General features: G+C 41.5%; 1 protein-coding gene across 1 annotated transcript in view; it reads left to right on the forward strand.

The window, feature by feature from the left end:
• LAPTM4B (lysosomal protein transmembrane 4 beta) overlaps nt 1-12,978 on the forward strand; it is a 67,662-nt gene that overhangs the window by 22,670 nt on the left and 32,014 nt on the right. The window lies entirely within an intron of this gene.

Genomic DNA, 12,978 nt, shown 5'->3' on the forward strand with positions numbered 1-12,978 from the left:
TCAACAAATATTTATGTGCTGTCCATATTCTGCCTCTGTTCTAAGTGCAAGAGTCTACGTAAGATCTCTTTTTTCTTTTTTTCATCTTATGTTAACTTACCCATTTTTAAAGTTATTGCTTTGTCATAATCTTCTTACTCTGGGCCTTTTGGGCCTGTTTGGGAGGAGAGGCAGCAAACGGCAGGGAGGAAGGTTAGAAGGATAATGCCTATCTCGTTGTGTCTTCACACAGTGTGCGTGACACAGTCGTTTCAGTGTTTACCTTCCTTCCAGGAGGTGATCATTCTCCATTCCAGAAACTATGTTGCTGGTTATCTGGTGGATTTGGGGCCTTTTTCCAGATAAATGGAATTGTGCACAGGGATGCGGACGTGTGCGCTTGACAAGCAGTGTGTAGGTCTGCACCCAGGATCCGAACTGGTGAACCCCAGCCCGCCGAAGCTGAAGGTGCAAACTTAACCACTGCGCCAGGAGGCCGGCCCCAGATGCAGTTTTAGAGGTAGAGCGGGACCCTTCTCGAGACGTGGCGAGGCGGCGGATTTTGTTCTCAGGGTGAGGAAAAGCTATTCCGTGGTTTGAGGTAGTTCAGTGGTCATGAACTGATCTGTTTTAAGAAGATCCTTTTGGTTGCTGAGTGGAGCTTGTATTTAGGGGACTGGGTGTGTGAGCACAGAGAGTGGGAAACTGGTTTTGGGAACATTTCTCTGCAATCCAGGCTACACTGGGGATGGGGAGAGAGTGGGTTTTGGAGATAGGATTGACAGAACTTGCTGGTATGGGTGGTGAGGAAAAGGGGAGTCAAAGATGACTCCTTTCCAGCTTGAGTAAATGACCTGCGTCTTTCCTGGGGTCAGGAGCTGGGAACACGCCTCAGGGAGAAAACTTGACTTTGACTTAAGTAGCTTAGCGTAGTTTTTAGGAGTATGGGCCCTGAAGCCAGAGACCTCAGTTGAATCCTGACCCTGCCATGTATTAACTGTGAATGTGTTAACACTGGGCCGGTCACTACCGCTGTGCGCCTTCCTTTCCTCCTCTGAAGGATAGGAGGGGACCTTAGTGTCCACCTCATGCAATTGTTGCGGTGATGAAGTACATTCGCACATGAAAAATGCTTAGAATGGGGTCTGGCCCTAATAAGTGCTCAAAATATTTCACTGTTTACTAGCTATTTTTGTTTCGATATGTTACACTTTAAACATGAGCTGTTTTAAAGTGGAGAGATGAAAAAGCTGGCTGGAGATGTGAATCTGTGACCAGACATCTGGGCTGAGGTAATACGAGGACATCGGCCTGAAAGTGGTGTTCATGGTAGGGAAATAGTGAAGAGAAATGGGAAGGGGGCCCAGGATTGAGCCCTGAAGGAGCCCTAACAGTAGCCGTCAGAAGGAGGAGCCTGAGAGCAACTGGTAGTGGAGTGGATGGAAAACCAGGAGACGCTTTCTATCCATCATCTTCCACCGCCGGTGCTTCCTGCTGTGTACTGAGAAGTCAGGGCGCTGCGTTGTCCTGGGGTCCGGGACCTTGTCAGACTGCGACATGACTTCTGCTGTAACGTTGCTCATTCTCTCTATCTGAATAACCGTGTTAATCTTAGGAATTCTTCCAGAAAGGATGATGAGTTTCATTAATATTAAATTAACATTTCTCTGCCTTCCTACCCCTGAGTTAAAAGACTATATAAGCTTATAAATATAATGTTTGATTGACATTTAAAAATAAATTATGTTTCATTGTTTCCAGTAGCAGGATTCCTTTTCTAAGGTCCTTGAGGTTAGAAAAAGAAGTTTTAAATGATACAGCTATGGTTCTATCTGAATCAAATAGTCACACTGCATGCCTTGTTCTAATTGCCAGAGATTAAGCCGGGTAATGACTATCTGACGGTATAGGCTTAATTTAGCTGACTTCAAAGACTTGCTGGTACTTAAGACATTAAAATAGTAATCGTTTTGTAATGTCCTGGATATTAATTCCAGTGCATTTGAGATTTCTCTCCTATTTCATTTTTTGAAAGGAGTGAATGAATAGTTGTAATTACTTTTACAACTATCGATCGTTTAAGTCACATGGTTAAAAAGGTACAGAGGAGTGGATATTCACTTGAGTGAATCATTTTTTTAAACTTCTTTCCTTTTACATTTCCTTTTACATTTTCTTTTTATACATTTTGATCTCCTTTCTTTAAGAAGTTTGTAGGTCAAAAGTCATCATGTCTGACAAGCCTGTCTGTATTTAACTCACTTGTGGATAGAATGAAATAGTCTCCAAATTGATATAATCAACTGCTTTAAATTGTTCTTGAAAATTATAGAATATGCTGGAAAACTATGGGATTATATGGAATATAAGTTGATATCTTTTTGGAATGATGGTAGCCATCTGAAGATTCTGTTAAGAAGGACACAGCAGGAATGTGTCTCACTTCTCCATGTGATATTTTACTGAAATGACCTGGTAGAAGAAAGCCAACTTCCCATTATTTACATTAAAATGTGCATCTAGGAGAATCCAGTGGGATAAAGAAAATGTAAAAATTTCACTTTGGGTCCAGCTTGGTGGCATGGTGGTTAAGTTTGTGCACTCCGCTTTGGTGGCTCGGAGTTCATGGGTTCAGATCATGGGGGTGGACCTACACACCGCTCATCAAGCTGTGCTGTTGCGGCATCCCACATATAAAATAAAGGAAGATTGGCACAGATGTTAGCTCAGGGCCAGTCTTCCTCAAGCAAAAAGAGGAAGATTGGCAACAGATGTTAGCTCAGGGCCAATCTTCCTCACCCCCGAAAAAAAATAAAAGAATTTCACTTTGTTTTTAAATCTAGCCCTTTAACATTTCTATTTATATATATTTTTTTATATAATACAAAAATATTAGTAATGCGTATTTGTAATTTATAAATAAATATATGCGTTTTTTTATGTTTTTAAAAAAATTAACTGTACCAGGAAAGAATAAGGAAACAACTAAATGCAGTATGAAATCCTGGATTCAATTCTGAAACAGGAAAAGGACATTAGGAGGAAACAGTTGAAATTCAAATAAAGCCAGTAGTTTAATTAAGAGTATTGTACAAATGTTAATTTCGTCGTTTTGATCACTGTACTGTGGTTAAGCAAATTGTTGCTATTAGGGGAAGCAGAGTGAAGCGTATTCTTTAACTCTCTATTTTTGCAACTTTCTTGTAAATCAAATGATTTCAAAATAAGAAGTTTAAAACATGTTGCTGTCTACTGACTTAAATCAAAGGCTAATGGTTGAAAAGCGTGTGTGTGCGCCGTGTTGTTAAACACACATAACTTACTTTGAGTAGAAGTAGACGTCATGGAATTTTATTTGTGAAATTTTGATGGATTGGCAGAGACTGGTACCAGGAAGTATCAGTGCTATGCATAATACCAAACAACAGATCATCCGAATTAATTTCTGATTACTTTTTTTCTTTCTTTCTTTTTTGTTTTCTTCTGAGGAAGATCACCCTGAGCTAGCGTCTGTGCCAGTCTTCCTCATTTGGTATGTGGGTTGCTGCCACAGCATGGCTGCCAACTAGTGGTGTAGGTCTGTGCCGGGAGCTGAACCCAAGCCACTGAAGCATCGTGTGCCAAACTTAACCACTAGGCCATGGGGCCAGCCCCAATTTCTGAATAATTTTGCAGCAGATTTGTCTTATTCTAGTCAAACTTATTTTTATTTTATACACTAGGTAGTCAGACCTGGCCTGAGGAAGGAAATAGCCATAAAAATAATCAAGAATTGATGGTTACCATATATGGTCCCCTAATTTACGATAAAGATACTGCTACATTTTTTGGAGAAAGGCTGGTCTTTTTAGTAAATGGTTCTGGGTGAAATCAATAAGACGAAAACAAATAGTTCACAAAAAAAGATATCCATCTGACCAATGAGCATATGAAAATATTCTCCACATTATTAGTTGTAAAGGAAGCCCAGCTTACAAGCACAGTAGTGAATTGCTACACCCCTCCAAAATGGCCAACATCAGCAGAGTGGACAGTACCGCCGGCTGATCTGCATGGGGAGCCACTGGAATTCTGCAGCTGCGGCTGGGAGTGTAAATCATACAACTGCTTTGGACAAACTAAATGTGTGTCTGCCCGATGACCCAGCAGTTCCATTTCGAGATATGTACTCTACAGAAATGAATGCTTGTGTCCATCATAAGCCGTGTATAAAATGGTCATAGTAGCTTTATTCATAATAGCCCAAAATTGGAAACAATCCAAATTTCCATCAGTGTTAGAATAGACAAAAATAGAGTGACCAGAGATGAAACAATACGGGCAAGATGGGTGATGGGCATTCATTATACGTCTCTGTGTATACTTATATGCTTCTGTGTATGCTTGAAAGTTTTGATAATAAAAACTAAGAAATAGAAAAAAAAGATCAACTGGGATTTTCTGTATGGTTGTTGGCACTGCAGGGTAAAGCTCTCCTTGCTGTGGCCTTTGGAAGGGGCCGCAGGCTGCCTACCTGCTCTCTATTCTCAAATCCCCAAACCAACCTGGCAGTCAGTCCGCATGGCTTGTCCGCTTACACGTAAAGATCCCAACAGCCTTGAGGAAATAACACACTTACGCACCAGCAGGGGAAGCTGAGCCATAGGACCCATCCTGGCCCTTTGTTTTTATCCATCTACCCTCCCATCTTCCCATCCTTTCATCTGTTTATCTCTTCAGTCACATGCTCAAAAGGTTGCATATTCTACAACTTGACTACATCTTGCTTATTTTTTTTTTAAGGGTAATTCAATGAATATATATTTTCAAGGAGATCTTTTTACAAAGATGTAGGTGTAAGAAGACCATCAGAGGTGGTGAAGTGACCTGGAGAATCAGGGCCAGCTGTTAGTCTGTCTAGACCTGAAGAGTGAATGGGAGGCTGTGGTTCCTGGAGCTGGGAATGAGAGAGTCAGACAGAGTTAACCTCTTCATAAGGAGCAGTGACCTTTGGTCTAGGGCCACAGCCAACCCAGGACAGTCTCACATCAGGGGGCAGCCTTGCTCTCTTCCCTCCCTCTGATCTCTTGTCTAGGATCCTCATCGGCTGAACGCAACTAAAGCCAGAGGGTGAGGGAGCCTTGTTGATGGCCCATATAGGTCTGCCTCCTAGGGCAGAAAACTGGCTGGTGAAGAGTGGATTTGGAAAGGCAAATGGAAGATGTCTGATAGAATCATTACCTACTTATCTGGATGTTCCACTTAACCAAACTATTTTGCTTGGTGCACATTTCCCCACAAGAATATCATAACCAAACTTTGCCAAATGTCTTTTTTTCCTTTTTGCTGAAGAAGATTGGCCCTGAGCTAACATCTTTTGCCAGTCTTCCTCCTTTTTTGCTTGAGGAAGATTAGCCCTGAGGTAACTTCTATGCCAGTCTTCCTCTGTTTTATATGTGGCATTTCTTTTCTTTTCTTTTTTTTGTAAGGAAGATTGGCCCTGAGCTAACATCTGTTGCCGATCTCCCTGTTTTTGCTTGATGAGTGGTGCTAGGTCCATGCTCGGGATCCAAACCTGCAAACACTGGGCCACCAAAATGGAGCGTGTGAACTTAACCACTATGTCAGCAGGCTGGCCCCCACAGCGTGGCTGACAAGTGGTGTAGGTCTGTGCCTGGGATCCGAACCTGTGAAGCCAAAGCAGAGCACACCAAACCTAACCACTATGCCACGGGGCCGGCCCCCAAATGTCTTTTTTAAATTAGATGCATTAAGCCTGCAGAGCCCTTGATTCTTTGGAGGCCTGAGCTTGCCAGTGGTGGGGCGGGAGCTGGAGTAGCTCAGGCACCCAGGGCTTCTCCTCTTTGCTCTTTTTTCTCCTCCCTGCTGCTTCTCTGATGATGCCTTTTGTTGTTGTTTGCATTTTAATGTTTTTGAAATCAGGATGTGATTTACAATTTAGCATAGATTTAGTGTGACGATCATTTTTTTCCTTCCAAATCTTTATTTTGAAAAAATTCAGGGAGCCGGCCCCGTGGCCGAGTGGTTAAGTTCATTTGCTCCACTTCAGCGGCCCAGGGTTTTGCTGGTTTGGATCCTGGGCACGGACACGGCACTGCTCATCAGGCCATGCTGAGGTGGCGTCCCACATGCCACAACCAGAAGGACCTGCAACTAGAATATACAACTATGTACTGGGAGGTTTTGAGGAGAAGAAGAAAAAAAGGAAAAAAAAAAAAGATTGGCAACTGATGTTAGCTCAGATGCATAGCTTAAAAAAAAAAATTCACACCTTTCGTAAAACTTTTGTGTACAATGAACACCTATCTTGCTTTTTTCCATTAACAGTAATTTGAAGTTCCTCATTCTTTATAGAATTATCTCTTATTAAATATTGAATAGGTATAAAACAATATTTAGAAAATATACTGCATAACGGTACTCTAAGTACTTGTGTACCCATTACTTGATTTAAAAATTGAATTTTACCTTACTGTCGAAAGAGCCCTGTATGTTCCTTCCTGATTGCGTGTCATTTCCTCTGACCTCAGAGGTAGCCACTCTCCAGAACTCTTTCCCGTTCCTTTGCTTTTCTTTATAGACTTCCCACGTACGTGTGTATCACTGATTGGTTTCTTGTTTGATGTTCATGTGCTTGAAGTTTATATAGTAGATTCACACAGTATGCATTCTTCTGAGTCTTGCTTTTTCAGTTTTACTGTGTGTTAATGAAGAAATTATTCAGACACGTTAAAAATGGTAGGGAAGACTTTATTCAAGAGCGGCTACTACCATGGGGTTTGCAATAGGGGAGAGAGATTGGGCTCAACTCCCACTCCAGCAAGGACAAGTGGGGATTTATAGCCAAGGAGCAGGGTCCGGGTCAGTGGATGGAAAATTACTAAGAGGAAGCATCGAGCCTGGGAGATTCTTACAGAAGGCAGGCCACGATGATAAGTTATAGATGGTGGGGGTAAGGAATTTGATCAGATATCAACACGATCAGATACCAAGGGTGAGGGATTTTCAGTAAATTGACTCAGTAGAATTCTTACTAAAACTAGACTAAAAATGGGCCAGGGACAGAGCCTTTGTTATGTGTCTACGTCTAAGTGAGTGAGCCTGATCTGCTTCCAGCATCCAGCTGCAAGGAAATCTGGAAAATTTAGCTTTAAGCTTTTTAGCCTCTGCACAAGAGGAAGACACATTAGAAGGTGGGATTGAATGTTTTAGTATGTTTTACGTCTTTATTTATTTATTTATTTAAAGATTGGCACCTGAGCTAACATCTGTTGCCAGTCTTTTTTTCTTTTTCTTCTTCTCCCCAAAGCCCCCCAGTACATAGTTGTATATTCTAGTTGTGGGTCCTTTTGGTTATGCTGTGTGAGATGCTGTCTCAGCATGGCTTGATGAGCCGTGCCATGTATGTACCCAGGATCTGAACCGATGAGACCCCCAGCCGCCGAAGTGGAGTGCATGAACTTAACCACTTGGCCACAGGGCCAGCCCCTACATCTTTTTTAAGCTTTATTGAGGTATAATTTATATACCATAAAGTTTACCCATTTTAATTATACAATTCAATGATTTTTAGTAAATTTACAGAGTTGTGCAACTTTTTAAAAATATCTGATTACGACTTACGCCTTTCCAGCTATGCAGCCTTCTTTAGTGTCCATCAACAGGTTTCCGACATTTTTTCCATGCATATTTTTGTTGTTGTTCTTGTTTTTTCTTTTGAGGAAGATTAGCCTTGAACTAACATCTGCTGCCAGTCCTCCTCTTCTTGCTGAGCAAGATTGGCCCTGAGCTGACATCTGTGCCCATCTTCCTCTACCTTATATGTGGGATGCCTGTCACAGCATGGCTTGATAAGCAGTACAAAGGGCTGTGGCCGGGATCAGAACCAGTGAACTCTGGTCCGGCAAACCCTGGGCCTCTGAAGCAGAGCACATGAACTTAACCACTATGCAACCAGGCCAGCCCCCATGCATATTTTTTATTAAATTCATTTTGTTTCCTTTTCTTCAGATCTGGTCACACAACTTTGTTCTCCAGTGAACATAATCACAAAAAATGTAAATGCTGTTTATTAATTTTTCTATTCTTATATAAGCAAGCTTTTAAGACTTAATTATATCAGTATAAATCTTTCCATCTAAGAATGTGGCTGGAAGGAGCTAATTTCCTTATCTTAGAGGGTAGGGAGTTAAGAGACATTCTCTGAACTGGACATTTGAGTACATATATTACTTAAGTAATCCTTCCTAACTTTTTGTAGCTTATTTTAAATCTTTAGGCCCTACAACATGGACGAACCTTGAAAACATTATGCTAAGTGAAAGAAGCCAGACACCACAGGCCACATATTGTATGATTCCATTTATATGAAATGTACAGAATAGGCAAATTCGTAAAGACCAAAAGTGGATTAGTGGTTGCCAAGGGCTGGAAGGAGGGGGGAATGGGGAGTAACTGCTAGTGGGGTAATTTTTGGGAGAATGAAAATATTCTGGAATTAGTGGTGATGGTTGTGCAACTTTGTTGAATATACTAAACAAATCCAATGAATTATATTCTTTTTAAAGTGGTGAATTTTATGGCATGTGAATTATATCTCAATAAAAAAACATTTAGGAGGGAAAAAAAGACCCAGCCCAAGTAAGCATGGACTCAGATAAATTCTTTGTTGTTCCTCTTGGCTGAAAATAATTTCACTGCCTCTTAACTCCACTAGCTCTTCATCTGTTGAATTCTTCCCGCTCTTCCTAGTAGATGCTGAGCATCGGAGAGCAAAGATTGTGGCCTCTGAATCTTTGCAGACTCACAACGTTTATCCCATTACATGAATCTATTGAGTATTCGTGCAATAAATTCTGGGTTTAAGATTAAAGTTGTAAATTAGCAAGTTACACAAAACTCTTCTGTCACAATATACTTTAATAAAAAGTTAGAAACATTTGTCACAAACCTGCAAAAGCTCTGTTAGAACCGCCCTCCGTTTTGGAGGACTCCAGTTAGTCTTTACTGCTCGCTCTTCCCCAGGCTCTCAGCCTCCCGAGGGAGGAGCTGCAGTCGGGACTCGGCCCGGAGTTTCCTGAGGCCCCGGGGGTGAGGCTGGGCCTTTGGGTCTTAGTAGCTTATAGTGTTGCTGTGAATTCAGCTGAAAAGAGTTCTCTAGACTTCATGGTGAGAATATACCCCAAATACTGTTTGTTTTTTTATGAACTGCTGTGCCGGAAATGTGGCCAAAAATTAGAGGAAATTGAGACGTAAGAATGATGTGAGTAGGCAAGCCAGATGTGGGCCATACAGCAGGCAGTTGCCTAGCTAACTGCGAGTTTCACGGGAAGGAAACAAATCCAACAGGCGTAAGAGAAGATGAGCTAGGTTGTTCAAACCAAGGCGTTTCAGGGGACCCCTTTATATGCCTATGCTGCCTCAATGATTAATTGGCCAAGTATCAGGAAACATTTTCTAATTATATCTTTTGTGGTCTGTGGTATAGTTTTTCTTAGGATCCTTTTCAAATTAAAACTACATTATTAAGGCAGGAGTTTAATTTAGGAAACAATGTGCCGTCAGTGTACTCTGACTTTGGGTTGGTGCAAAGAATGAGTAAAGGATCTTCCTGTCACTGACCAGTACTATAACTGATTGTACAAGTACCTGTGTTGTTATTAGAACCATTTCCTTGTTTGCCTGTGACGTTATTAAAAGGAGTGAGTTTTAATTCCTCCAGAGTAATTCTCATGTTTACCGTGGGGCGCTCCACGTCGTTTCAGAGGCGCTGGCCTGTGCTCTAGGCTGCCAGGGGACAGGTGCATCAGCCCGCTCTACCTTGTCTGCTCTGTGCTTTTATTTGATTTACACTTTGCTTCTGCCGAAGCCGTTCCACATGCCTGTGATGTATTCAGTCTGATCCGTGTGTTTGCTGTAATCATCTATAGGAATAGAATTTTGAAAATTTCATCATCTGAAACTAACATTTTTTATGGTAAATAGTATCTCATTATGAATGGTGATAGGATACTTTATTCTATGACTTTAGTTTTATTTTTACCTTTTAAATTTGTTTTATATTCTTTGGAAAAGATGTAAATTTAAATTTTTTTTTAAGATCTATGAGATTTAGTTCTGGAGGTTTTTTTTCTTCAGAATAGGACATGCAGCTCCCATTAAGGTTATTCTTTTTGTAGGTTATATTAATATTTTTATTTTTTGAATACCTCCTTGAGTTATTTGTTTGCTTGTCTATCTATCTGTTTTAAGATCTATGTGGTAAAAAATATCCTATAATGGGCTGGCTTCTATAAAATTAATTTTTTTCTCATTATTGATGCAGGGTCGGTGAGCCGAGGAGTTGAAAGAAAGATTTCTTAGACCCTTAAGATCTGGCAGTAGTGCTCTTTTATTTAGAGAATAGTATAGAATAGCATGGGGACAGGACCCATGGGCAGTCAGATCTTCTGCTGCCACCATGGGGACACGACCCATGGGCAGTCAGAGCTGCTGCGTGGGGACAGGACCCACGGGCAGTCAGAGATGCTGCTGGCATGGGGAGCTGCTGCTGCCGCCGCTGGCATGGGGACAGGACCCATGGGCAGGCAGAGCTGCTGCCGGCATGTTGGGGCTGCCGCTGCTGCTGCAAAGTTGGGTGGAGAGTAAGGCTAAATTTAAGGCGTAGGTATGTGAGTTATCTCTTTACAAGACAAAGAATATGTAAAAAAGTTAAAATGGTGTCAGTGCCCTTAGGGTCCGGCCATTTGGCGGTCCCACAAATTTTAGATAAGAATCAAACCGGATTGAGTAAATGGCAGAAGTCACCGCTTGAATTTTATCCTCAGCTAAAGACAAAGGAGGATTTGGGGGGTGGGGAGGTGGTCAGTTACATGAGGTTGCCAGACAGTAACCAACTTAAGTTCTTGCCTCTGGCATTAAGAGTTTCTAGAGATGAGGCCGTCTCCCTTCTTCTTGGCACAGAGAGGGAGGCATCTTTACAGATAGAGGTTTCCCTTAGAAATGTAAATGTTTCCCAACAAAGGGGCAAGCAAATTCCACTCCTCGGAGCCTGCTTCTCATCTGTAGTTTTAAAATTAACCAGCCTAAAAATCCTCATCAATTATGAAATATGCTCACACAGAATTTGGAAATCATTGAAGTAGACAAAGAAGAAAATAATAAACTTCTGCCTGAGTTCAAGTTTCAGAGATTGCTATAAATTCTAACAGGCTTTGCACGTAATCAGTGCATACTGATGTCTAGCTCATTTTCAGGCGGCTGTCTGATTTCCCCAGCGCTGTGACCTCCTCTCTTGCGTTTGATCTGCGTCCTTCACATCCAGGTAGCACACTAGCTAAGATACTGACCCTGGGGGTGGGATATCTCATCCACCACTTACTAGCTGGGCAACCTTGGACAAGGTACTTGTCCTCTCTTAGTCTTTTTTTTCTTCTCTAAAATGGAGTGAATAGTACCTATCTCTTAGAGTTGTTAGGAGGATTAAATGAAATAATACAGTGCCTAGGTCATTGAGGAAAAAGCACACTTATAAATGGGGACAACAGAGAGCAGACAAAGGACATTCCACTGTGTGGTCAGAGCTTTATGCAGGAGAGATGAGCCTGTGCCCTCATTGCCTGACATACAGATGACGTCACTGGAATGCATCTGTGTGCTTACACACATGCATGTGTACACAGACTTTCCCCTTGCATTTAAGGAGGAGGTTTTTGCATGTAAAACTTTTTTTTATAAAGGTTTTTTGCATACTATGAGGCACCCGTGAAATTTCCTTGTAGGTACCTCTTCCCTCACAAGAAACTATACAATATGTACGTATCCTGAAAAAAATCATCTTTTAACTACTAACTAGTACTAATCATTCTCATAAGCTTCATTTTTCGCATGCTCTGCTTCGGCGGCCCAGGGTTTCACTGGTTCGGATCCTGGGTGCAGACAAGGCACCGCTTGACAGGCCGTGCTGAGGCAGCATCCCACATGCCACAACTAGAAGGACCCACAACTAAAATGTACAACTGTGTACTGGGGGGATTTGGGGAGAAAAAGCAGGAAAAAAAAAAAGAAGAAGATTGGCAACAGTTGTTAGCTCAGGTGCCAATCTTAAAAAAAAAAAAATTTTTTTCTTTGCAAATCAAATTTTCACTCCTTTAATAAAAGCCATCAGCATCATATGACTTTATTGCATTAAATCTATAAACCAAGTTGAGGAACCTTCATTTTGTTAAGATGGCAGATGGTTTTTGTTGATGTGTCTGCATTCTGTCCTAGAACGTACTTTGACCCTGTGCTTCTGTTTGCAAGCCTCCTGCTTAAAATCCTCTCATCTCTGGGGGCCAGCCCCATGGCCGAGTGGTTAAAGTTCCACACACTCTGCTTTGGTGGCCTGGGTGGCCTGGGTTCTCAGGTTTGGATCCTGGATGTGGACCTACTCCACTCATCAGCCATTCTGTGGAGGCATCTCATGTACAAAAAATAGAGGAAGATTGGCACAGATGTTAGCTCAGGGCTAATCTTCCTCAAGTGAAAAAAAGAGGAGGATTGGCAACAGATGTTAGCTCAGGGCCAACCTTCCTCACCAAAAAAAAAAAAAAACAGGCAGAACTAGTCATGTGAAAATGAGTGATGCAGCTTCTACTCAGTGGCACTAAAAATGCAAGGCCCTAAGATGGAGTGATCTTGCTGTGTCCAGTGAACCAAATGGTGTGGCTGGATTATAGTAAGCAAGAAATGTGGGTTGAGATTAGAGAGGTGGGCATGCTCTAGAATAAACAGAGACGTAAAGGCCATGATAAGAAACTGAGATTTTAATTTAAATGAGATGGGAAGCCAGTGGAGGGTTTTAATAGGGGCATGAGACACACATAAGTTTATAAGATACATGTTAGACACTCATATGTTAAAAGAGTACCTAATTCATTATATATGTAATTCAATGGACCAAAGGACCAGATTTTTTTTTTATATCTGTAACCAATATCTCTTTCCCTTTTTTGAAGT

This window comes from Equus caballus, chromosome 9 (assembly GCF_041296265.1).
Source record: "Equus caballus isolate H_3958 breed thoroughbred chromosome 9, TB-T2T, whole genome shotgun sequence".
NCBI lineage: Eukaryota > Metazoa > Chordata > Mammalia > Perissodactyla > Equidae > Equus > Equus caballus.